This window comes from Aethalodelphis obliquidens, unplaced genomic scaffold (genome assembly GCF_003676395.1).
Source record: "Aethalodelphis obliquidens isolate GAN/ISIS:26980383/991018 unplaced genomic scaffold, ASM367639v1 scaffold4, whole genome shotgun sequence".
NCBI classification, from domain to species: domain Eukaryota; kingdom Metazoa; phylum Chordata; class Mammalia; order Artiodactyla; family Delphinidae; genus Aethalodelphis; species Aethalodelphis obliquidens.
Window position 1 is genome coordinate 7268934 of NW_020837948.1, and position 26767 is coordinate 7295700.

General features: G+C 39.0%; 1 protein-coding gene across 6 annotated transcripts in view; it reads left to right on the plus strand.

The window, feature by feature from the left end:
* The first annotated feature begins 789 nt into the window (after nucleotides 1-789).
* AFF4 (ALF transcription elongation factor 4) overlaps nucleotides 790-26767 on the plus strand; it is a 93223-nt gene continuing 67245 nt past the window's right edge. For 2 of the 6 annotated variants that reach the window (XR_003430997.1, XM_027097828.1), the window contains exon 1: nucleotides 790-1405. The gene's annotated coding sequence lies outside the window, so the exon portion shown is untranslated. Of the gene's footprint in view, nucleotides 1406-14344; nucleotides 15050-26767 lie in introns of all 6 variants that reach the window. The other 4 variants (XM_027097799.1, XM_027097819.1, XM_027097809.1 and 1 more) reach the window with 4 other exon arrangements.

Genomic DNA, 26767 nt, shown 5'->3' on the forward strand with positions numbered 1-26767 from the left:
GAATTTTAAAAAGAAAAATATTATACTACTATTGCTGCTGATGAATTACCAGCTTTTAGGGCTAATAAAAACATTTTCATATGCACACTCTTTATAGTTTATCATAAAGTTCCTCAAAATCCTTGAATTTTATTTTAAAAAATCTTTTAAATGCTTGCTTCAAAATTAGTAGAGAGTGAAAAAAACACCTTCATGAGGCTCCTTCATGGAAAGAAAACAGATAAGAAGCAGGAAATTATAAAGTGTTTTCCAAAAAAAATGAACCCAAAGTAGTTTCTCTGGACAGTTACCGTACTGGGTTCTATGAGACCCTTTGAAAATCCTGTCTAATCTATAACTATGGCTTTACTCTCAATTAAATTATAGTTTGCCCTGACTGGCAGGATGTTAAGAACTGAAGAAAAGTGTTCGGAATGATATCTTGAAAAGAAGTATTAACAGTAGAAGATGTTTAGATGATCAAGAAAAAGGGCTGGCTTGGCTTCGTCTGAGAAGTTCAAGCGAGGTTCTAGGCGGCCTCCTGCAGAGAAATTCCCAGCGGACTTCCTTTTCCGGCCGGACCTGTCGAGGGCCGCCGCACTGACTCTGGTCTTCGACGGCAGCACCGCACCACGGGCCTGCGGGCTTCGACCACACCCTCAGGAGGGGCGGACTGCCTGACCTCCTGAGCCCCAGAACTAGTAGATCCGGCTCCACCCGGCCCCGCCCTTCTGAACCTCGCTAGCGGCTACGCGCTGGAGGGTGTGCGCGCCGAAGTGTGCGCGCGTGAAGCGTGCGCGCGCGAAGTGTGGAGGCCCGATCCTGCCGGTCCCGCCCTGTCAGATGCGGCCGCCGGGCTCAGGGGCTCGGACCTAGGCCACCTGGGCCAGTACCCGGCCAGCCCGGCGTCGTCGGAGCACGTCACCACCTCCAGCGTCACCTCCCGGCGCTGTAGGATCCGCAACCCTCCGCTTTTCTGACGGGGAGGGGCGCGGCGTCGCCACGTGACGCCTCGTCCCCGCCCGGGCCTGGTCACATGGGTGGCGCGGCCGCTGCGTCAGTCACTGTCCTGGTTGCGGGAGTCGAGCGCCGTCGCTGCCGCCGCCAGCGGACGGGGCGGGGGATCCCTGTGCCAGGTCCTCGTCAGCCCGCCCCTGCCTCCTCAGCCAGCCGTCCCGGTCTGGGCTCGACAGTCATGGAGCGGGGCGGAACCTCCGCCTGTGCTGTGTGAGGTGCGTCGCCACCGCCGCCGCCTGCGCTTTTCGAGACCTGCCGAACCCCCGCCGCCGCCCGGAGCTCCTCGCCCTTGGCAGTTTGTCGCCGCCCCCCGAGCGGGTTCGAATGCGCGTCCGGTGAAGGTGCAGGCCCGGCGCCGCCTCTGCCGCAGCCGGGAAATGGTTCGGGCCTAGCGGAGCCGGGACTGGAGGTGAGAAGAGCAGACAGACGGACTGAGGGCCGGGCCCGGCCGCGGGGAGGGGCTGGGGGGAGGGGAGGACAGGGTCCGTTTGGGGGCCCGGAGAGACCCTTCGGGCTAGGGCTGCTCGAGACGGCTTCCCTCGTCTTCGCGTTCCACCCCCGACCCTCAAAAATACAAATTAATTAAAAAGGCTAACCCAGTCCTAACAAAAATTACCAGAAATCAGTCTTTTCACTGTTTCTCCTTTCCCCTTTCGTCCATTAATCCATTCCTTCCCTCAGAAATTCCATCGACTGATCTGTTACTTTTTAATACCCTTCTCAATTTCAAGTTATTTCTAGTTAAAGAGAAAATAGGCCTAGGTTCTGGCTATCATTACCCAACTAGTTCTCGCTTTCCTTCTCGCGATCCTGCGTACGTCCTCCTCCACCTCCTCCTCCACCACCACCTCCTCCTCCTCCTCCTCCTCCTCCCCCCCCTCCCCCCCCCCCAAAAAAAAAAAAAAAGAGGAAAAAAATTTCCGCCTTCGACTGGCGAAGGGGGTTGACTAAAAATGGGAATGTGGGGGTGTAATACTTGAATACCCCCCCATAACTTCAGAATCGGTTAGCTAGTTACCCCGATACCTTGCATTTGGATATTGATGTGTAGGCCTTTTCTCCAGCTGCCTGTGCCCGGGGTTAATCTCGTAATTGACGTCAGTGCTTTGTTCCTTCCACTTTGCTGTTCCTTCCACTCTTTGAGGATGGATCATGGGATATAGGAGTTTGAGTTGTATCCTTATTGCCTTTTCTTTCACAAACGGTATCATTTGTAGGAATGATACAAAGGTGCAAATTTGTACAAAGATACAAATCTGAAATGCTTTTGTATGGAGTTCAAACTAAGACGAAGAGTTCGATTTAGGGTTCTCACGGTCACTTGCAATTAAGAATTGTGCGATTTCTTTTCAGCTGGCCTGTTGGAGATTTTAAACTAAGGCCAGTCCCTTTTCCAGTTACCACTGTTTTTCCTTACAGAATCTAAGCGATAGTTCCTTGTGAATAGGATGTTTGTAAATGTGACGTTTAAAATGTCTTGTTTTTGAGGGTTCAGATGTTAAAAGCGCAAAGCTTTGTTTCCATATTGATTCTGCAAAGCTTTGTAAAGTGCTCCTTTTATTTAACTGTCCTTTAACTTATCAAAATTGAAATATGAGAACTTTCTTAATTTGACATTTAATAAAGAGCCTCTGTGGCCTGTGAATCTTGCCTAGAATCATCTTTGGTTTTACGTGTATGAAGAAGTGTTGGCAAGTGGCCATCTGGTTTTTAACAAAGCTGGCTTCTTTAAATTGCTCAGGTTTATTTTACTCATTCATCAATGCCTCCTTCAGTCTCCAAACATTAAAAAAAAATCTTAAGAAGTTATTTTAAATTATCTTTTAGCATTAACTTACCTGAGGCAATAAAAAAAAAATTTTTTTTTTTTAACACCAGCATTTTCATTCAGTTTGTGGTGGCTTGCAGGCTGACGGCCTTGGTTTTTGTTAGCTCTACTGGAACAGTAGGCAGATTTTGCTTTAAATAAAATTCTGTGTCAAGTGGAGGCAAGATAGGATGTTTGTGAGTGACCAAACTTTTACTGTTTGATTTAAAAAAAAAAAGAGCTTAGCTGTGATTATTCGAAAATGGTCTACAGTTTTGAGGTGTAAAGGTGATTCTACAGTGCTTTGAAGCTGTGTAATTAAGCATTCTTAAAGATAGCATATTTTCATTCAGCTTCAGTTTCTTCTTGTCAGATGATGTACATTCCCTTCTCTGTGCTCTTGAGATACTGTACCCCCTTGGTGACAGTTGATGCATTCTGCTTTGTATTGTAATTTTTTTATAGATCTGTCATGTCTTTAGAGCAAGAACTATATTTATACCTCTTTGTGTCCTTCCCAGTATTTTATACAATTACTAGGTTGAATTTGAATGTGATATCCAACCCAAGATTTCACAAAAGGGTACTCTTAAAAAAAAAAAGCTGTATGAGCAAGTGATCAGTATTTATTTGTAGGGGAAAAAGTAGCTATCAGCTACAGAAGATGACAGAAGGTGAAGCCTTCTAAAATTATGTATCTTACATTTTTTTTAAGAGTTAAGGTAAATGTCATGGTTTTATATGTACCTGAGAGGAACAAAGAAAACAGGTATTCTTTTGTGGCCACCTACTGGTTTAGAATGAAGTCCAAAATGTATGAGGCCTTCTCTTCATAGTATTTTTCATAAAAATCAAAGAGGTAGTCTTTTTTTTAATATAAATTTATTTATTTATTTATTTATGTCTGTGTTGGGCCTTCATTGCTGTGCGCGGGCTTTCTCTAGTTGCTGCTAGCGGTGGCTACCCTTTGTTGCGGTACCAGGCTTCTCATTACCGTGGCTTCTCTTGTAGCTCTAGGTGCGCAGGTTTCAGTAGTTGTGGCACACGAGCTCAATAGCTGTGGCTCGCGGGCTCTAGAGTGCAGGCTCAATAGTTGTGGCGCACGGGCTTAGTTGCTCCACGGCATGTGGAATCTTCCTGGGCCAGGGCTTGAACCCGTGTCCCCTGCATTGGCAGGCAGATTCTTAACCACTGCGCCACCAGGGAAGTCCCCAAAGAGGTAGTCTTAAATATCGAAGGCACACCTGGACAGTGACCCAGAAGTGCAGTGTGTATGATAAAAATTGATAACTTAGATTTGATTTTACTTTTTTAAAATTTTTTATTGAAGGATAGTTGATTTACAGTGTTGTGTTAATTTCTACTGTATAACAAAGTGACTCAGTTATATACATATATGCATTCTTTTTTATATTCTTTTCCATTATGGTTTATCCCAGGATATTGAACATAGTTCCCTGTGCTATGCCGTGTGACCTTGTTTATCCATTCTGTATGTAATAGTTTGCATCTACTAACCCCAAACTCCCAGTCCATCCCCTGCCCCCCTGTCTGTTCTCTATGTCTTTTGAGTCTGTTTCTGTTTTGTAGATAGGTTCATTTGTGCCATATTTTAGATTCCATATATAAGTGATATCATACGGTATTTGTCTTTCTCCTTCTGACTTACCTTACTTAGAATGATAATCTCTAGTTGCATCCATGTTGCTGCAAATGGCATTATTTTGTTCTTTTTTATGGCTGAGTAGTATTCCATTGTATATATGTACCACATCATCTTTATCCATTCATCTGTCAATGGACATTTAGATTGTTTCCATGTCTTGGCTATTGTGAATAGTGCTGCTATGAACATAGGGGTGCATATATCTTTTTGAATTATAGTTTTGTCCAGATATATGCCCAAGAGTGGGATTGCTGGATCATATGGTAGATTTTATTTTTTATTTCAGCTCTCTTCTACAGATAACTTACTATAAAAACTTTCCTGTATAATGTAAAGGATTTCCAGCTTTTGAACCCCCAGTCTTCATTATGGTTTTCCCATTTCCTTTTTTATTTTCTCTGAAAAGTTGGAACAATTATATTGATTTCTGGGAGGGTGTTTGCTAGTCTCAGTTAATTGTGAAATAAGGTGTAGTCAGTGAGTAAAAATTGCTTAAAGCTAACCTGACCTGTTACCTTGCTACTTTTCCCTTTGGTGTAAGGAGAGCACCCCTACTTGCAGTAACTCCCCACACCCAGAGATTGACATGAATAGATTACTCTGGAAAGCCAGTATGGTTTGGCTACCCAGATACTGTCGTGATCTGTTCTGGAACTGGGCTTCCTCTGTCTGCTTTGGGCCTGAATGGGTCTCCCATGATTTTGTCAACTTGGAGCTGCCTAGTGGGTTATGATGTTTCACTTTGACTTTTCCTTTTCTTGTCATCACTAGGGTAGGGATAGTTTTATGGAAAGGTGAATAGAGTCAATACTCTTCATAGATAGGCCTTCCCACCTCTTTTCAATTGCTATCATTTCTTCCATCTGGAATATCACTTTTCCTGTCTTGTTCCTTGTCTCTTAACATTTCATCATCTTTTAAGGCACAGTGCAAATACCATTGCCTTAAGTTTTGCTTGATTCCCTACCCCAATAGTGACTTATCTCCTTTGAATCCCTGTATCGCTTTGTATCTCTCTTAATATTTGTTATGCAGCTAACTATGGGACTGTAGCAGGCTGGATGACTTTGAGCACAATCAGTGAAGACTCACTAGTAGAATAAAGACTGTGTTATACTATTTTATTGTATATCTCTAAGAATTAAAATAATAATCCAATTTAAGATTTTACTAAAAAAATTAACACTAATTCCTTAATATCATCACATATTCTGGTCGGTGTTCAAATTTCCTCGATTACAGTTTTTGTTTTGTTTTAACAGTTTGTCTGAATTAGGATACAAATAAGGTTCATACATTTTATTGTGTTGATGTGTGTCTCAACCCTCTTTTCTTTCTGTCTTTTTGTTCTTGTTCCTATACAATTGGTTTGTGAAAGAAACCAAGCTTTTGCCCTATGAGATTTCTCACAGTCTGGATTTTGCTGATTGCATCCCTTTGGTTTCATGTAATATGTTCTTCTGTCCACAGTTTTTCCTGTAAATTGGTAGTTACCTCTAGAAGCTTGCTCCGATTCAGGCTTGAATGTTTTTTTTTCAATGGGAATAGTACTTCATAGGTAGAGTTGTGTACTTCCTATGTATTCTTAAACCCTCAATCTGGCTTCTCATCCTAGCATGCCAGTGAAATAACTCTTATCAGGGCCACCTGTGACTTGTACATTGACAAATTGTATAATCATTGCTTACTCCTTTACCTCTTTCTATACTTGACATTGTTAACCATTGTCTCCTTGATACTGTTTTTTTTTCCTTGACTTTTGTGACTGTCCCTTTCCTGCCTTTCTTACTACTAGCTGCTTCTTTGCAGACTCTTAATTCTCTGCTAATCATATTGATATTTATGAATTTCCACCTTGACCACCTCTTTTCACTCTTCCTGGTGATTTCTTCCATTTTTGTTGCTGTAGCTACCATCCTTAAGTGTTTTAAACTCACCAGAACTCTTTGATCCAACTGAATATCCATCCCTGTTTAGATTGTCCAGTAGGTACTCTGTTTTAGTTAGGAGAGCGACACATACCTAACTGAAGCAAAAAGAAGAATTTTTTGGAAACATACGGGTATCCTGTGAATTCTCAGAAAGGCAATCAAGCCATAGGAGGACAGCTGGAACTCAGGAACAGCTAGATCCAGGGACTCCATATGTGGTCAAGAGTATCTCTTTATGTCTCACAAGATACTCTTTTTTTTTTTTTTCACACAAGATACTCTTTGTGTGTTCAGTTAGTTCTTTCTTGCTGCAGGTCAGTTTTTAACACTTACTAATATCTTTTGAGTTTTAAATCTTATAGTTTCTGCCATCAGAGAGACTGACCTGATTCTCAGTCTCAAATCTCAGGAAAGGGACTCGTTAGGTTATAGGTCCAGCTCTGGACCACAGCTCTGGCTAGCGGGCTACATCCCAGAAAGAAGAGGAGTAAAGGACACTCTAAAACATAGTTGTCCAGTTCATTCATTCCATGGCTATTGAGCGCACCCACACAGAGTCCTACTTTTCTTATATATATTAAATATTTTCTTTAACATAATCTCACTATCTCTATATACCAGCAAACACTCTCATCTCTTCTATGGAAACAACCCAAATTCATATCTACTTACCACATCCAGAGGTCATTGTTCTCTGAGTCCAGATTCTAAAGGTGATGCTCTTTGTTAATCAGGCCTAGCTATGCTTTGTCACATGTTTGAAAATTGTGGACTAAGTACTGAATTTAACCATCCCCAGCATAACTGATACACAGTGGTAGGAAAAAAAAAATAGCTAAAAACTCTTATGAGGGGAGGGAAGAGGAAGGTATCATTGTTCCGAAACTTAACACCGTATCTTGCTGGACAGGTACAGTAGAAGGTAAATGATAGAACCAGCAAATTGCATGGGGCTGCATTTGTTGACTTACTTCCTTGCAAATGGAGTGAGTTCTTTGGCAGCCAAATGAAGATTTTCAATTCTGTCCACTAGAAAGATTTTCCTTTTCTGACACTTAGAGGACATTTGAAAGAAAGGAGAGGGCAGTTCTGTGTTACCTTAGCACAAGGGTTGACACACTAAGGTTAGTAGGCCCAGTGCTGCCTGCTTTTGTATGGCCTGAGAGCTAAGAATGGTTTTTACATTTTTTTAAAATGGTGGGAAAAAGTCAAAAGAAGAATATTTTGTGGTATGTGAGAATTATAGGAAACTCAAAATTCAGTGTCCATGAATAAAGTTTTATTAGAGCACAGACAACACACCCATCTGTTTATGTATTGTATGTAGGTGCTTTTGCTGATACAGTGGCAGAGTTAAGTAGTCCTAACTTTATGGCCTGTGAAGCCTAAAATATTTACTTTGTGGCTTTAAAACAGTTTGTCAACTTTTGTCTTAGCAGATCAAATGGCCCTTAGTGGATATTTGAGTATGAGGATTGCCTTAGGGTTGAGCAGTTAGTTACAAGGTCCTATTTACTATGGTGGTTGTTAGGGGATTTTTTGTTTGATTGTGTGTGTGTGTGTGTATATATGTATATGTATATATACATATCTCTGTGTGTATGTATGTATAAATGTGGGTATACATGTGTGTATACATATGTGTGTGTACATACCCATTTACATATACATATAGAGATATAAATAAAACAGGTGGAGTCTGCATATTGGTGTAGCTTTAGTTAAGGATTCAGACTTTATCTGTCAACTGTACCCTGCAGGTAGGATCACACTATAGGTTACATTGTAACATGGTTGCTCTTAGTACAGCTATGTGAATGGGGGAGAGAATTTTGAGGAAAGCTGGGAGTGAGTGAGGTGAGAGTAGAAGATGATCAAATAGTCCCTGTAAGTGTTGATTCTGCTACTTCTCAATCCCCTCACCCTTAAATTCTGCTATTTTCCTTGCCTTGGAGGATGTACCACTATCATTGTTTTTTCTAGAAACCTGCAAGTTGTCCTTGATTCCTCCATTTTACATCTCACATCTGTCTGGCCCCAAGATTCTACCTCCTTAACATCTTTGAATCCAAACCCTTTATCTACATTATCAACACTCCTACTATTACTGCCTTAATCTAGGCTTTCATTTCTTACCTGGATTCTTCTCATTTGTTTCCTTATAATCTACTTCATCCTGTACCAAAGTGATTTTTTTCCCCCTCTAAACTGCAAATTCACTTCTCTTAGAACTCCTTAGTAATGTTGTATTTTCTGTAGTATTTTTCTAACTGGGCATTCTTGTACATTAATGAGTTTTATGTAACTTCTAAAGGACTGCTTTATAGCCAAGTAATCCCTTGGGAGTTTGTTGCTGTGTTTAGATTTTGTTTATTATTGTGTTTGTGCCAACTCATAAAGCATTGTACTGATGATGCTCAGACAGGGAAAGATGGTGAGTTAAATTAGATCATTTCATGGTATATGTTAGTATAGGCAGGCCAAACCCCGGCTTAGTATTTAGTATCATATTTTCACTGTGAGATGTATCTGGTAGATCCCATCTTGTAATTAATCAACGTGAAACAGTTTGTTTGCAGTGTGTGTGTTTTATTCCAAACTTCAGCAGTGATTATACTAGATACACATTTAATGTAGTTTTCATTAAGGTACTGAACCACAAATGAACAAGAAAGATTGCCAGAGTTAACAAGTTGGCCTCTTTAAAACTGACATTTAAGGACCGCTAGCTGGTATGGTAGTATATATAAGGTTGTATTTCCCTAAATTAGCAAATAAACATTTGCAGTTATTAAATCTGTTTAGTTTTACATATTTATAAGCATTTTATGCACTACTGTTATTGAAGTCAAATTACAGAAGTGGTTTAAAAATATAGGACTATGAGAATTCCCTGGTGGTCCAATGGTTAGAACTCTGCGCTCTCACTGACAAGGGCCCGGGTTCAATCCCTTGTCGGTGAACTAAGATCCCACAAGCCACGCGGCACAGCCGAAAAAAAAAAATTGTGTGTGTGTGTGTATAAAACTAGACCTGAGACTACATATTTCCAGGATTGAATACATCATTGGTCTAGTTTATGTAAAACAACATAATCTGTTACATTAGCATTTTATTTATTTATTTATTTTGCCTGCACTGCGTGGCATGCAGGATCCTAGTTCCCTGACCAGGGATGGAACCCGTGCCTCCTGCAGTGGAAGCATGGAGTCCCAGCCACTGGACCACCAGGGAAGTCCCACTAGTGTTATTTAAATTTTTGTTTTGTATTTAATTTTTTAAAGTTGTTTTAGTGTTACGGTTACATAAGAGCTATATAACATAATGAGTTCATACGTAATTTTATATCCATACCAGATTCTTAATATTATAATTTTTAAAAGGTCATCACTCAAGATCTGGGAGATATTAATTTTCTCTGGAAAGGTATCCTATGTCTTTCAGATTTCAGAAACAAACCCACAGGTCTAGTCTGATCCCATGTATTTCAACAGTCTTACCTTTCATTTTGTACTCCCCCAATCCTATTTTCCAACTACTCTTGATCTATCTCTATTCCCTGGGTGTATGCTATGTTCTCTCTTCAGGGCTGTCCCACATGGTATTCTTTCTGCTCAGAACTAACTTCCCTCCCTTCCTCTTCTTCCTTCCCTTCCCTCCTCCTATCCTCCTGCCACCTTTCTGTAGTTGGTCTAGCTGCAACGAAATCTTGGAGATCATGGGTAATTTTTATTTTTATATCCTTAGCCTTAGTGCAGTGTGTGACACAACATATGCCCTGGTTAACTACAGTATTAACGTTGTACCGTATATATAATATTGGTCTATACTGAAGAGACAGATTTTAAAATCAGAGTTATAAAGCCTTCAGAATCTTCTGAGTTCTGTTTAAATATGTTACAAGTCTGAATTAGAAAATAGTTTGACAATAGGTTTACTCTTATCACTTTATAAATTGATTTTTCAAAGTAAATATTCTCTCTGCCATAACTCATTTAATATATAAATTTGTATTCCGTGATTAAAGAGCAATAGCCTTAAATGACCTTAACTACCTTTTAAAGCAATATGCTTATTTACATTTTAATAGAACCTTATTAACAAGAAGTTAGGGTAATTAGGATAGGGGCTAATTTAAGTTCACAAGCTTTGAGTATACGCCTTCTTCATTCAGTACATTAGCGTTTTCTCTCTAACCTTTTTTGTAATATTCTAAGACAGTAAATATATTTTAGGAAACCCAGATACTTTATTATCACTTGTCTTCCACATATGCAGATGAAGATGAAATTAATCAGAAATAATTCCTTTTTAGTGTAAACTCTAAAGAACCTTTGCTGTGTAATGCTTTTTAACTTTTGTTTAATTTGCTATATGCATTTTAAGTAATAAAATTGCCTTTATTTTGCCTTTTTGACGTGTGTTATTTTCTCTTGGCTTCCTCAGGTACTATAAATGAAAGCAGTCTTGAAGTACTCTTTTGAACAGATCATTTCTTTCTGGGTGTTGTTACTGAAACACTCAGTTTTTATACCGTCTCAGTTTGCCAAGTATGATTATGAGATTTTACAGTCTAGCACTTGTATTTGGTGAACATTTGAGAGTGTAGGTTTTAAGTAAAAATAGAAATTGATCATTTCTGTACAAGTGTTTTTTTTTCTTGTACATATGTTGTTTTTTTTCTTTTAGATAAACTCTTTTAGAGAAATTGCTTTAAAAACAACCGAATTCATTTAGTATCAATATTAATGCTTTATTTGGTGATAATATATTGAACGCAGGAAATGAGGTAGTAAATGAGATAACCCCTAGTAAATGAGAGAACCTCTACTTTCTAACCAAGTTGTGAAGTTCATTAGTTTACTCATTTAAGTGATTTTCTACTAGGTTATGTTCTAGGTATGCAATGCTGAAAAACAAGCACGTTCCCTGATTATTATCTTAATTGTGATCAGGTACTCTGAAGGAAACAGGAATTGTCTACATGAATTTTTTTAAGCTGGAAAGAGCGCCACAGTTCAAGAAGCCTAAAAAAGGCCCTTGGTGGGAGCTGGGAGGGGAGGGCAGTGAGATATAAAATAAATCTGATGAGATAGGCAGGAGTCACATCAGTAGAAAGTCAAATCCTGGCTTTGAAGGCCATGTTAAGTACCTTAAAGTTTATCCTAAGGCAAGTGGAAAGCTTACTAAAATTTTTAAAGCAGGGGTTGAGTGAAATGATCTGGTTTGTGTTTTAAAAAGATCACTTAAAAAAAAAATTACTTTAGGGCTTTACTGGTGGTGTAGTGGTTAAGAATCCGCCTGCCAATGCAGGGGACACGGGTTCGAGCCCTGATCCGGGAAGATCCCACATGCTGCGGAGCAACTAAGCCTGTGTGCCACAACTACTGAGCCTGCTCTCTAGAGCCCGCGAGCCACAACTACTGAAGCCCGTGCGCCTAGAGCCCGTGCTCTGCAACAAGAGAAGCCACAGCAGTGAGAAGCCCGCGCACCACAACGAAGAGTAACCCCCACTCGCCACAACTAGAGAAAGCCCACGCGCAGCAACGAAGACCCAACACAGCCAAAAATAAATAAACAAATAAAATAAATTTATTTATTTTTTTAAAAAGATCACTTTAGCTGCTGTATGAAATATGGATTAGAGAGAGATGAGGGGAACTAGGAGTCCCAATTAGAAGGCTGTAGCATTTGTCCAAGTCTGAGGTAAAATGATGGCTTGTTTTGAACAGTGGCAGTGGAGAAGGAAGGGAACTGATAAATTCAAAACATATTTTGGAGGCCATGGTTATGGAGTGGATGTGGAGAGAGGTTGAAGGGAGTGTTCAGCAAGAGCAGGTGGTTGGTAGGATGAGGATCACTGGAGCAGAAGTTGTTGGCGGTAGGGAAAAGAGATCAAGAAATCAATTTTGGATGTATTAAGATTGATATTCCTCAGTCAAAGGACATGATCAAACAGGCTTGATGTGGAGTATATTTTGGTATTTGTATTATAGACATATAGATGGTATTTTAAGCCATGAGAATGTAGGGAAAGAATGTAGACTTAATCAGAGTCTGAATAAGACCTGTGGCTGAGTGCAGAGGAGCACCAATTTTTAAGAAGTCTGGTAGATAGAATGGGAGAAGCCAGAGGTGCTAGGAAAACTGGGAGGGCTGGGGTTATAGAAGCCAAAAATATATTAAGGAGCCATTAGTGGCTGAATATGTTGAGCAGTAGGTCAACTAAAATGATAGTGTCTGTTGAATTTAGCAACTTGCAAATCAGTGTGATCTTGGCAAAGGAGTGGAGTGTGGGAAGTTGGAAACAATGTTGGGAGGTTGGAAACAATGTGGAATAGTGATTGGATATATTTTGGAAAGCAGTTTGTGTATATCAATTAAAATTGAAGATGCTCATTCCCTGCAACCTGGCAATTCCACTTGTAGGTGTCTCTTCCAGGAAAACTCTCACTCACTGGTACAAAGAGAAGTGTATAAAAATGATCATTACAGGGACTTCCCTGGTGGCATAGTGGTTAAGAATCCGCCTGCCATTGCAGGGGACACGGGTTTGAGCCCTGTTCCGGGAAGATCCCACATGCCGCGGAGCAACTAAGCCCGTGTACAACAACTACTGAGTCTGCGCTCTAGAGCCCACAAGCCACAACTACTGAGCCCATGTGCCACAACTACTGAAGCCCGCATGCCTAGAGCCCATGCTCTGCAACAAGAGAAGCCACCATAATGAGAAGCCTGTGCACCACAACGAAGAGTAGCCCCTGCTCTCTGCAACTAGAGAAAGCCCGCACACAGCAACAAAGACCCAACGCAGCCATAAATAAATAAATAAATAAATAAATAAATTTATTAAAAAAAAAGATAATTACAGCATTGTTTGTAATGGCAGAGAAAGGGGAAACTACCTAAATATCCATCATCTGGAGAGTGGATAAGTAAATTGTGTGGATACACAGTAGTGAAAATAAATGAACTACAGCAACATGTATCATGATGGATTAACCTCAACATAATGCTGAGAATTTAAAAGGCTCAGCGTCTTTAAAGTGTACCCTTTTTAAAGGTTGAAAAATATGCAGAACAATTCAATGTCTTACTTAGGGATACATACATAGTAAAAGTATACACCAAAATCAGAATAGTGGCTATCTCTTGAAGGGGAAGGGAGCATAGGAGATGTGATCCAGGAGGGGTACACAGTAGCCTTCCACTATATCGGCAGTGCTGTATTTCCCAAGGTGGTTCATGGGTAACACAAGTGTTCACTATATTGCTCCTTACACGTTTTTGGGTCACTTTTTAACAAACAAATGGTTGCAGAGAGAGTGGGGAATCACCAAGAGTCCTTTTGGCTGTGAAGGAGAATAGAGGAGAGATAGAGTAATAGCTGGAGAGATCTATGGGATCAGGGAAGACTTTTTTTTTTTTTTTAAAGAAGAATATATTTGAATGATGATGGAAGGGATTCATTAAAGAGAGAAAAGTTGAAGTTGCTGGAGAGAAGGCAGTAACTGATAAAGATCTAGGAGAAGATAGCAAAATGGGCATAATTGTTCTTTGATCGAGAGATGCTTTTTCTTTTTTAGCCAGAGGAAAGAAGAGAATGGATGCAATGTTAATAGTTTGAAAGTTGATAGTTGATTTCTCTCTGGTCTTTAATCTTTGTAATCTTTGTTCAGTAAGATAAGGTCATTTGTGGAATGGAAGCTAGGAGGAAGAGTCATAGAACTCCATGAAAATACTTGTGCGGAATAGGAAAGAGCATTCGTCAGAGAAGGATAGTAAATTTCCGGGAAACTTTGAGGGCCTAGTTGAAAGTGATTCATGAAACATGATTATGAGAAATTAGATAATGTATAAAGATATGATGAAGAAAGCAAAAATGGTATGGAATTATCTTTGCTTTCATGTTTTTTACTACCTTTTTTTTTCTTGGTCACGCAGCACAGCACGTGGAATCTTAGTTCCCCAACTGGAATCAAACAACCCCCCCCCCCACCTCCCTACTGGAAGCACAGAGCCCTAACCACTGGACTGCCAGGGAAGTCCCTTTTCTATGTTATTTTAAACCTGAAGGCTATAGAAATCTCATGACTAACTTTGGGTGAAAGGTCCTTTCATGCAAAACACCATTTTGGGACCTGATGTTCTGTTATTGTTGGCTTTGATCTCCAGGTGTACAACCTCTGTTTGCCTACCTTGTAGGAACTGACCTCTTCAGACTCTCATGGGTAGAGAAATCCTGCCAAATGAGGCCAAGAGGGATTTCTCTACCTATAAGGCTTTTTGCTTTAAGATAGTGTATTTTAAAGTTACAGTTTAATAGCAGTTGTAATAAACTGGATTCTAAAATAATTGAAATCTTAGCTTAAGTCTCATTTTGACTTTTGGAGTGTAAATCATTTAATAATCTGGTAGCTGAATGGCTTCATTTTTCAGTAGGATAGTTCTAAGATACTAATTGAAAAAAAACCATTGTAACAGGTTCTGAACACTTGAAAGGGGCAAGTTAAAGGTCACATTTTACTCTTTAAACTATTTTTGAAGTTTTAAATTTTAAAAGGTTATAAAACTAATACATGTTTTTATTAAAAGGATTATAGGAGATGAATTTCTGGTTCATTGGGAATGCACACTTTTTTTTGAACTGTGAGTACTGTAATTTTTTTTATTGTGATATATGCATAACAAAATTTATCATTTCAGTCATTTTAAATGTACAGTTCAGTGGCATTATTTACATTCACAGTGTTGTGCAACCATCACCATTGTCCATTTCCAGAACTTTTTCATCATCCTAAACAGAAGTTCCATACCCATTAAACAGAAGTTCCATACCCATTAAACGATAATTCCCTATTCCCTCTTATGCCCAGCCCCTTGCAACCACCATTCTACTTTCTATCTCTATCAGTTTGCCTTTTCTGCATACCTCATGTAAGTGACTGCTTCATCCATGGTAGCATGTGTCAGAATTTCATTCCTTTTTAAGGCTGAATTATATTTCTTTTATGTGTATACCACATTTTGTTTGTCCATTCATCTGTTGGTGAACACTTGGGTTGCTTCCACCTCTTGACTGTTGTGGATAACGGTGCTATGAACATGGTGTGTACAACTACCTGTTTGAGTTCCTGCTTTCATTGGCCATATATACATAAGAGTATAATAGCTGGGTCATAGGGTAATTCTATGTTACACTCTTAGAGTGACCATCAAACTGTTTTCCACAGCAGCTGCACCATTTTACATTTTTACCAGCACTGTACAAGTATTCTAATTTCTCCATATTTTTGCCAACACTTTTTTTTGTTTGTTTTTTTAAATTTTAATTTGTTGATAATAGCCATCCTGATGGGTGTGATGTTGTATCTCTTAGTTTTGATTTGCATTTCTCTAATGACTAATGATGTTTAGCATCTTTTCATGTGTTTATCGGCCATTTGTATATTTTCCTTGGAGAAAAACTTATTCAAATCCTTTTCCCATTTTTTGACTGAGTTGTTTGTCTTGGCATTCTTGTGGAAAATCTGTTACAAATGTGAGGTATAGGGACTTCCCTGGTGGTCCAGTGGTTAAGACTCTGCTTCCACTGCAGGGGGCATGGGTTCGACCCCTGGTTAGTGAACTACAATGCCGCATGAGGCGTGATGCAGCCAGGAAAAAAAAAAAAAGGTGTGGTATATTTCTGGACTCCCAGTTCTCTTTTCTTGATCTATAGGTTTGTAGTAAGTTTTGAAATTGGGAAGTGTGTGTCTTCCAGCTTTGTTCTTTTGCAAGGTTGTTTTGACTGTTCTGGATCCTTTGACTTTCCATGTGAATTTTAGTATCAACTTGTCACTTTCTGTGAAGAAGTCAGCTGGGATATTGATAGGGATTCTGTAGAAACTGTAGATCAATTAAGGGAGTATTTTCATCTTAATAAATTTTCCATTCTGTGAATAGGATTGTTTCCATTTATTTAGGTCTTTAGTTACTTTCAGTAATGTTTTGTAGTTTTCAGAGTGTAAATTTTGCTGTTCTTCTGTTAAATTTTTTTCTAAGTATTTTATTCCTTTTGATGATATTGTAAATGGAATTGTTTTCTTAATTTCATTTTTGGTTTGTTTATAGCTACTGTACAGAAATACAATCCTTTTTTGTGTGTGTATCGATCTTGTATCATGCAATGTTGTTGAACTCGTTTATTAGCTCTAACAGATTTTCAGTGGATTCTTCATGGTTTTCTATGTACAACATCATCATTTTACTTTTCCTTTCAAGCTCAGATATCTTTTATTTCTATTTCTTGCCTAATTGACTGACTAGAACCTCCATACAGTATTGAATAGAAGTGGTGAAAGGACATCCTTGTCTTGTTCTTGATCTTAGGGGAAAAGTATTCAGTCCCTCACCATTAAATATGATAGCTGTGTTTTCCTTGTAGATGCACTTTATTAGCTTGAGGAAATTTCCTTTTTTTTTTTTTTTTTTTTTTGCGGTACACGGGCCCTCTCACTGTTGCGGCCTCTCCCATTGCGGAGCATAGGCTCCGGACGCGCAGGCTCAGCGGCCATGGCTCACGGGCCCAGCCGCTCCGCGGCATGTGGGATCTTCCCGGACCGGGGCAGGAACCTGTGTCCCCTGCATCGGCAGGCGGACTCTCAACCACTGCGCCACCAGGGAAGCCCCCTTCTCTTTTATTCATAGTTTGTTGAGTGTTTTTGTCAAGAAGGGATGTCGCAACTTGTCAGATGCATTTTCTCCATCCGTTGAGATGGTCATTTGGTTTTTGTCCTATATTCTGTTGTTATGGTGTATTACTTTAATTGATTTTTGGATATTAAGCCAATCCTGCATTCCTCACTTAGTCATGGTGTACAATCCTTTGTAATATTGCTGGATTTGGTTTGTTAATATTTTGTTGAGGATTTTTATGTATATGTAATAAGCTTTTTATTGATCTGTAGGTTTTTTTCTTGTAATGTCTTTTGTCTTTGGTTCTCATATCAGGGTACTATTGCCCTTACAAAATGAATTGGAAGGAGTTTCCTCCTTTCTCCATTGTTTGGGAAGAGTTTGTGAAGGATTAGTGTTAATTGTTCTTTAAACGTTCGTTAGAATTCAGCAATGAAGCCATGCGGTCCTGAGCTTCTATTTATAGGCAGTTTTTGGACTACTAATTCAGTCTCTTCACTTGTTATGGGTCTATTCAGGCTTCCTGTTACTTCTTTTTTTTTTCCCTAAATATATATATATATTTATTTATTTATGGCTGGATTGGGTCTTTGTTGCTGCGCGTGGGCTCTCTCTAGTTGCAGTGAGCAGGGGCTGCTCTTCGTTGCAGTGCGTGGGCTTCTCATTGTGGTGGCTTCTCTTATTGGGAAGTATAGGCTCTAGGCGCACAGGCTTCGGTAGTTGTGGCACACGGGCTTAGTTGCTCCACAGCGTGTGGGATCTTCCTGGACCAGGGATCGAACCTGTGTCCCCTGCATTGGCAGGCGGATTCTTAACCACTGTGCCACCAGGGAAGTCCCCCCTTTATTCTTGTATAGTGGGATTTATTTATTTATTTATTTATTTATTATGTTAGCTGTTTGCTGTATTTGGTTACAAGTGAGGTGTTTACTTTTTTTTTTTAATATTTATTTATTTATTTATGGCTGTGTTGGGTCTTCGTTTCTGTGTGAGGGCTTTCTCCAGTTGTGGCAAGCGGGGGCCACTCTTCATCGCGGTGCGCGGGCCTCTCACTATTGCAGCCTCTCTTGTTGCGGAGCACAGGCTCCAGATGCGCAGGCTCAGTAGCTGTGGCTCACGGGCCCAGTTGCTCCGCGGCATGTGGGATCTTCCCAGACCAGGCTCGAACCCGTGTCCCCTGCATTGGCAGGCAGATTCTCAACCACTGTGCCACCAGGGAAGCCCTCTTGTATAGTGTTAAATACTCAACTACATTCAAATAGTTCTCTCATCTAATCCTTACCATCAGATTAGTATGAACATTTTATAATAGACGAAACTGAGGTTTAGGGAGATTATTTGCCTAAATCATATGTCTAGTATGTTATATAATCACAACTAAACAGCAGGTATCCCTAATTGTCCCATTTATAAAATTATGGTGCCTCAGCTGTTTACAGCTCAATTGAAGTTTGGAAGTTACGTTACTTTGTTAAGGTATTTAAGAAGTTAATAAAGAGGTAATTGCCTGTGTTGGTTTTTGGTTACTAGATGTTTTATGTTTGAGAGTTTTTATTAGCAAGGATACCACTCTACATCAAGATTATCCAATAGTCTTTGCTTATAACTAAACCACCTGAATCACTACGATTTGAAGAACTGTGTGTTAGGAAATAGAGGGTCATTTTGCGAATTAATACCTTAGCTTCTTTGATATTGATTATGGAGAAATAAGGGAGGACATCCCTTTTTCCCCCACATATTCTTCCAGTATATAGTTACTGCACATGTACCATATGCTCTAAGTTATTTTTGATGCTCTTCTGAGATTGCTATTCTCTTTTTTTCTTTGCTTTTTTGGCTTCGCCGCACGGCTTGCAGTGTCTTTCCGGATCAGGGATTGAACCTGGGCCCCGGCAGTGAAAGTGCCGAGTGCTAACCATTGGACTGCCAGGAAATTCCCTGAGATTGGTATTCTTAACCTCTCTCTCATTTCCTTCCATTTTCTCCCCAGGAGGTCCCAAGGATCTTCAGAGAAATATAAATGACTGAGAAATAACCGCTTTCAAATTTGTCCAGTTCCGCTATAAATGCAGTTTCACTTGGACAGAGCTGCTAGTAGTGGGTGGATAAGACTTAGAATAACTGCAATGGGTAGCAGAGGCTGCCTATCAAAGCCAGCCCTTTCCTTCCTTTAGTACCTCAGTCCCATGTAGTCCATAGTATAATTCACTTTTAGTCTCTTCAGATACTAGGTAACTGAGAAGTAAAGATACAGATAGCACATTATCTGTAGTATAGACATTTAAAGTTATTTATTTAGATTGATTTTAGTTAGACCACAGAAATAAAGAATGGAAAACTCCAGAGAGGCTAAACAGATTCAGATCAAGGTGAAAGTCAAAAAGCCAGCCAGAGGGACTTCCCTCGTGGTCCAGTGGCTAAGACTCCATGCTCTCAATGCAGGGGGCCCGAGTTTGATCCGTGGTCAGGGAACTAGATCCCACATACCGCAACTGAACATCCCACGTGCTGCAACTAAGACCCAGGCGTAGCCAAACAAATAAATTAAAAAAAAAAAAAAGAGCCAGTCAGAAACAAATCAAGAGACTTGGGGAGAGCATTGACAAACTTTGAAAACCACAGTGTGAAGTTTGCATCTTAGATTGAGGAGAGTTTAGGCATGGCCTTCCCCTAGTTTGGGAGTGGTCCTGAAAGAGGAGGCAGACGACTTGAAGGAGGTGGTCAGTAGAATTAGGATGCAGTTTAGCATAAGATTTAGTCCTAACCTTATATTCCTCAGCTAAGATATAGGGCAGGTTGAGAAAGCATAGTTATTACATAATCAAAAGACTATCACTTTAATAGAAAAATGGGCAAAAGATGTAAATAGGCAGTTCACAGGAGAAGAAATATGAATGGCTAAGTAGGACATGAAAAAGATGTGTGGTTTAACTATCGGAGAAATTGACTAGAAAGCAGTTGACTATGAGCTTTATAAGGTCAAAGACCATGAGTCATTCTCCGTTTTATCTCTGGCTCCTAAGACAGTACCTAGACATAGTAGACAGGCTCATGTATTTGTTAAATGAATGAAATAAACAAATAACGTTGGAATAATTTTTTTTTTTTTACTTCTCAGATTGGTGGCACAATTAAAAAAGACTCATAATGCCTGGGATTGAAAATGGCATGGTTAAAGGGCAGTTTCATACTCCATTGGGGCGCTGTCAGTTAACACATCTTTTCGAAAAGCAGTTTAGTGATATACGTTAAAATGGTATAGCATATATCCTTTGACTCAGCAATTTCACGTGGAGAAATTTATCTGAAACTGAAATAGTGTGCGGGTGCACACGTGCACACACACACACACAATCATTATAATGTTTATCATACTAAATTCTGGATACAACCTACCTATCAGGGGCTTTCTGGCTAAATGAATACTATGCAGTCAATCAAAGAATGAAAATTCATATGTATTGATATGGAACTATGTTCATTACTTATTAAATGAAATAAGAACTGTATGTGTAACAGTTTTCTACACGACTAATGTGTGACTCTTTGCAATATTAAAGGGAAGTTTCACTTCCCTGAAACTATTGGTGACTTCTACTTTCTACTTTACGTTAATCATATTAGAGTTTTTGAGCAAAGAGCGAGTATTACTTGTGTAATTGGAAAAACAGACCCATCAAGGTTTATCTCTTTTGAAAAAGGAAGCCTCTACACTGTTGGTGGGAATATAAATTGGTGTAGCCACTATGAAGAACAGTATGGAGGTTCCTTAAAAAAACTAAAAACAGAGTTACTATATGATCCAGCAATCCCACTCCTAGGCATATATCTGGAGAAAATTATAATTCAAAAAGATACATACACCCCAGTGTTCATAGCAGCACTATTTACAGTAGCCAGGACATGAAAGCAACCTGAGTGTCCATCAACAGATGAATGGATAAAGATGATGTGGTATATATACACAATGAAATATTACTCAGCCATCAGAAAGAATGAAATAATGCCATTTGCAGCAACATGGATGGACCTAGAGATTATCATACTAAGTAAAGTAAGTCATCAGAGAAAGACAAATATGATATTGCTTATATGTGGAATCTAAAAAAATGATACAAATGAACTTATTTACAAAACAGAAATAGACTTGCAGACATAGAAACAAACTTATGGTTACCAGAGGGGAAGGATAAATTAGGAGTTTGGGTTTAAAATATACACACTACTATATATAAAATAGGTAACCAGCAAGGGCCCACTGTATAGCACAGGGAACTATACTCAGTATCTTGTAGTAACCCATAATGGAGAGGAATCTGAATATATACATATATATATGTGTATAACTGAATCCCTTTGCTGTATACCTGAAACTAACACAATGTTGTAAATAACTATATTTCAATAAAAATTGTTTTAGAAAGGTTTATCTCTGTTGGAAAATACAAAAGTGGAAGACTGTTCCTTATTAACATTTACAAGAACAGCCAAAATATTTATTAGGGACAAGAAAGAAGATTTACCTAAATAGAGAGACATCCTTCATATTATGTGTGAAAACTGGATATTCAGATTTCAGTTTTCTTGTGTTTAGCTTATGAGAATAGTAGTTGGCATATTTTGCTGTTAGTTGAGTTAGTTGTATCTCATTCTTTCTATATACTCAACACCTAACAATTCTACTTCTGAGTTTACCCTAAAGAAATAATGAGGTCATCAGTCATATGGCATACATTGTGTTGCATCTAGTTTTCCTCACAAAACAGCATTTATGGAAATTCCTCCAAGGTAACTGGCAATGATCTACCTCATTTGTTTTAAAAAACAATGGTTTATTTAAGCATTTCTTTGTTCTTGGGCATTCAGTTATTTTAAATTGTTTTACCGCTAAAAACAGTGCTGCAGTAAACATCTTCATAGCATATGGCTGTGCTTTTAATTCTGTGGAATATAGTCCCACGAGTGAGGTTACTGGGCTGAAGGATTTGTCTTTTTTCTGGCTGAGTTTGAAATGTCTTCACCATTTTATAACTGTTATCTTAGAAAAGTACGTGGTTTTTAACTGTTGTTATTAAATAAAACATTTATTTAAAAATTTTATTTATTTATTTAAAATTTTATTTATTTATTTATTTAGGCTGGGCCGGGTCTTAGTTGTGGCATGCAGGATCATTTAGTTGCAGCATGCTGACTCTTAGTTGCGGCATTTATGTGGGATCTAGTTCCCCGACCAGGGATTGAACCCTGACGCCCTGCATTGGGAGCGAGGAGTCTTACCCACTGGACCACCAGGGAAGTCCCAAAACATTTTATTATTGAATTGGTTTTGTTAACTATTAAAATCCCATATATCTTTGGGTTTATTTCTTCCCTCTGTTTTACTGATCAGTTTGTTCATTTCTGTGCACTACCATGCTATTTTGATAATGGTGATGGCTTATAGTAAGTTTTAATCTAGTGTGGCCAATTCTTCTTGTTCTCTCCCCAATGCTAAGTATTTAATAGATGCTTGTTGCATATTAAGTTAATAGTACACTTAATAATAAACATTAAATCTTGCTTTAGATAAATTTTGGATGCCCATTTACTTTAGGGAGCTGAGCTTGGCATGTGGATGTTGTCCCCTGCTAGCAGTGTAATAAATGTAATTTCTTTCTGAAATGTAATAAATTGTGACCCAGAGGAGTTGAGGAGAATTGGATATCGGTGTGAATTTGGAGACAGGAGTGCACCTTAGTCCTGAGAGAAATACTTTAAGCCCTAGAGAAGAGACAGTTTGATGGTAAATCCCAAGGCTGAAAAATGTTGGAAAGCACCCATAGTGCTCTAATATGTAAATTTTATCACTCTTATCCTTCCATCTTTTATTTTGAAAAATCTCACACCTATAAGAAAAGTATAATATACATCTGTGTACCCTTCACCTAGATTGTTAACATTTTTACTGCGAACATTTAATTGCTGCTGCTGCTACTCTTCCCTCTCCTCTTCCTGACTCTTTCCCTCCCTCACCCTCTGTCTTTCCCTCCTTCCTTTATCCATCTCTGTCTGTCTGTCTGTCTGTCTCTCCCACCCTCCACACACATACTATCTATATACATGCTATCTATACATAATAAATATATGTTCCAGTGGTCATTGAACCATTTGAGAGTTGGCAAACATGATGACATTTAGCCTGTGTGTTGTGTATGTCCTAAGTAAGAATCAAAGATTTTCTCCTGCATAAACAAATACAGTTATCACATTGCTATGATTATCTGAAATACCATTCATATTAAAATTTTCCCAAGTTTTCCATTAATGACCTTCACAATCATTTTTTCCTCCTCAGATCCAGGGTCTGGGGTATGAAGGATCATGCATTGCATTTAGTTGTGTCCTCTTTCTTTCTTTCTTATTTATTTATTTATTTATGGCTGCGTTGGGTCTTCATTGCTGCACGCAGACTTTCTCTAGTTGTGGCGAGCGGGGTCTACTCTTCGTTGCAGTGTGTAGGCTTCTCATTGCGGTGGCTTCTCTTGTTGTGGAGCACGGGCTCTAGGTGCTCAGGCTTCAGTAGTTGTGGCATGTGGGCTCAGTAGTTGTGGCATGTGGGCTCAGTAGTTGTGGCTCATGGGCTTAGTTGCTCTGCGGCATGTGGGATCTTCCTGGACCAGGAATTGAACCCGTGTCCCTGCATTGGCAGGCGGATTCTTAACCACTGTGCCACCAGGGAAGTCCTGTTGTGTCATCTTGAATGTAGAATATAGACATAATCTCCAGTGCCTGCCCCTGTCTGTTTGTCTCTCCTTTTGTTCTCTGACATTGTTTGAAGAGTCCAGGCCAGTTCTGAAGAATGTTTCTCAGTTTAGGTTTGTCTGCTTATTTGTGATTAGATTCAGGTTAAATATTTTTAGCAGGTAGAATACTGAGGTGGTGATATGTCTTTAGTGCATCACATTAGAAGGCACATGATGTCAGTTTGCCCCACTATTGATATAAGTCTGATCACTTGATTATGGGTAGTGTTTACTTCTCTACTTCAAAGATTTTTTTCTTTATACTTGATATTCTGTGGGGGTGATACTGAATATTCCATTGCCTCCCAAATTTTTACCCAATGGTTTTAGCATCCATTGATGTTTTTTGCCTTAATTATTACTTTAGTGGCTGCAGAAAAAGCGATTTTTTAATTCTTTCATTTCTCCTACATTTATTAGTTGGCATTTTTCTATGAAGAAGTACATTTGCTCCCTGACTTATTTGTCTTTTAATTTTATTCTTTGCTATTATTCTGCGGATTCAGGGATTTTTCTTTTGTTTTTAAGTATAGTTGATTTACAATATTGTGTTAGTTTCAGGTGTACAGCATAGTGATTCTGGCTTTTTTGAGGATTATATTCCATTATAGATTTTTACAAGATATTGGGTATAGTTCTCAGGGATTCTTTTTTCATTCAATTTGTTATATTCTGTTGCTTGTTCATTGTGATGCTCATGTTTTAAAATTTGACCAGTGAGAGCCCCTTCAAGCTGGATCTTGTGTCCTTTTGATATGTCTCCATCTGTTTTTGAGCATTTTCTTACTGTTACAACAAGATACTTTAGGCTCACTTTTTACCTTCCTTGCTGTAACTCTGGAATTCACTATTTCCCCAAGAAGTCCTATTCCATTTTAGCAGGGAATGATATTAGAAAACAAAATTTGGTTGCTGCGGGTGCTTCTTTCTACCAGATTGTCACTGCTTCTAGACTCTTTCAGTGGATGGAGCTAGAGACACCATATATGTGTGTGTGTATATATGTATATGTGTGTATATATACTTAGGTATAATTTATTTTATTTTTAATATAAGCATGAGTTCATAGTACTACCTCCTAATCCCCAAAGGTTCTTTTTCTCCTTATTCCACTCTATATTTGTATCTGTTTCCTCATAGTAAGGTCCCTAGTTCCCTAAAAGTTTCAGGATGTTTACATTTACTTATTTGTTCAGTCTTGTAGCAATAAAATTGCTACACCATTATCTTTACCAGCAACCAACCAACTAAAGTTGCAGATATTTCTTTGCATTTCTTTTTGTCCCTAGGATTTCATTTAAAACTGTTTTGAATTTTACTGAATTGGGAAGAAGTAGAAAATATGAACAGACGAATTACCAGTAATGAAGTTGTATCAATAATTTAAAAAGTCCCAGGCTTCCCTGGTGGCGCAGTGGTTGAGAGTCCGCCTGCCGATGCAGGGGACACGGGTTCGTGCCCCGGTCCGGGAGGATCCCACATGCCACGGAGCGGCTGGGCCTGTGAGCCATGGCCGCTGAGCCTGTGCGTCCGGAACCTGTGCTCCGCAACGGGAGAGGCCACAACAGTGAGAGGCCCGCGTACCGCAAAAAAAAAAAAATTAAAAAGTCCCAACGAACAAAAGTATAGGACCAGATGGCTTCACAGGAGGATCCTACCAAACATTTAGAGAAGAGTTAACACCTATCATTCTCAAACTGTTCAAAAAGATTGCAAAGGAAGGAGTATTTCCAAACTCATTCTTTGAGGCCAGCATTACCTTGATACAGACACGGACAACACAAAAAAAGAAAATTACAGACCAGTATCACTGATGAATGTAGATACAAAAATCTTCAACAAAATGTTAGCAAACTGAATTCAATAATACATTAAAAGAATAATACACCATGATCAAGTGGGATTTATGTCAGAGGTTCAAGGGGGTGGTTCCACATCTGAAAATCAGTGTTATACACATTAACAAATTGGAGAATAAAAATTAAATGATCATTTCAATAGATGCAGAAAAAGCCTCAGACAGAATTCAGTGTCCATTTATGATAAAAAGCTCTCCGCAAAGTGGGTTTAGAGGGAACATACCTCAACATAATAAAGGCTGTATATGATAAGCCTGTAGCTAACAACATAATGGTGAAAAGCTGAAACCATTTCCTCTAAGATCAGGAACAAGATAAGGATGTCTACTTTTGCCATTTTTATTCACCATAGTATTGGAAGTTCTAGCCACAGCAAACAGGTAAGAAAAAGAAATGAATCCAAATTGGAAAAGAAGAAGTAAAAACTGTCACTGTTTGCAGGTGACATGATACTATAAATAGAAAATTCTAAAGACATCACCGAAAAACTACTAGAGCTCATCAGTGAATTCGGTAAAGGTGCAGGATAAAAAATTATTATACAGAAATCTGTTGCATTTCTATACACTAACAATGAACTATGAAAATAATCCTATTTACAATTGCATCAAAAAGAATAAAATACCTAGGAGTAAACCTAACTAAGGAGGTGAAGGATCTGTATTTGGAAAACTATAAGACACTGATGAAAGAAATTGAAGATGATACAAATAGATGGAAAGAGATAAACATGTTCATGAATTAAAAGAATTAATGTTATTAAAATGACCATACCACCCAAGGCAATGTACAGATTCAATGCAATCTCTATCAAAATACACGTAGCACTTTTCACAGAACTAGAACAAATAATTTTAAAATTTGTATGGAAATAGAAAAGACCTTGAATGGCCAAAACAGTCTTGAGAAAGAACAAAGCTATACGCATCATGTCCCCCGATTTCAAACCATACCACAAATCTACAGCTATCAAAACAGTATGGTACTGGCACAAAAACAGACACATAGCTCAGTGGAACAGAACAGAGAGCTCAGAAATGAACTCA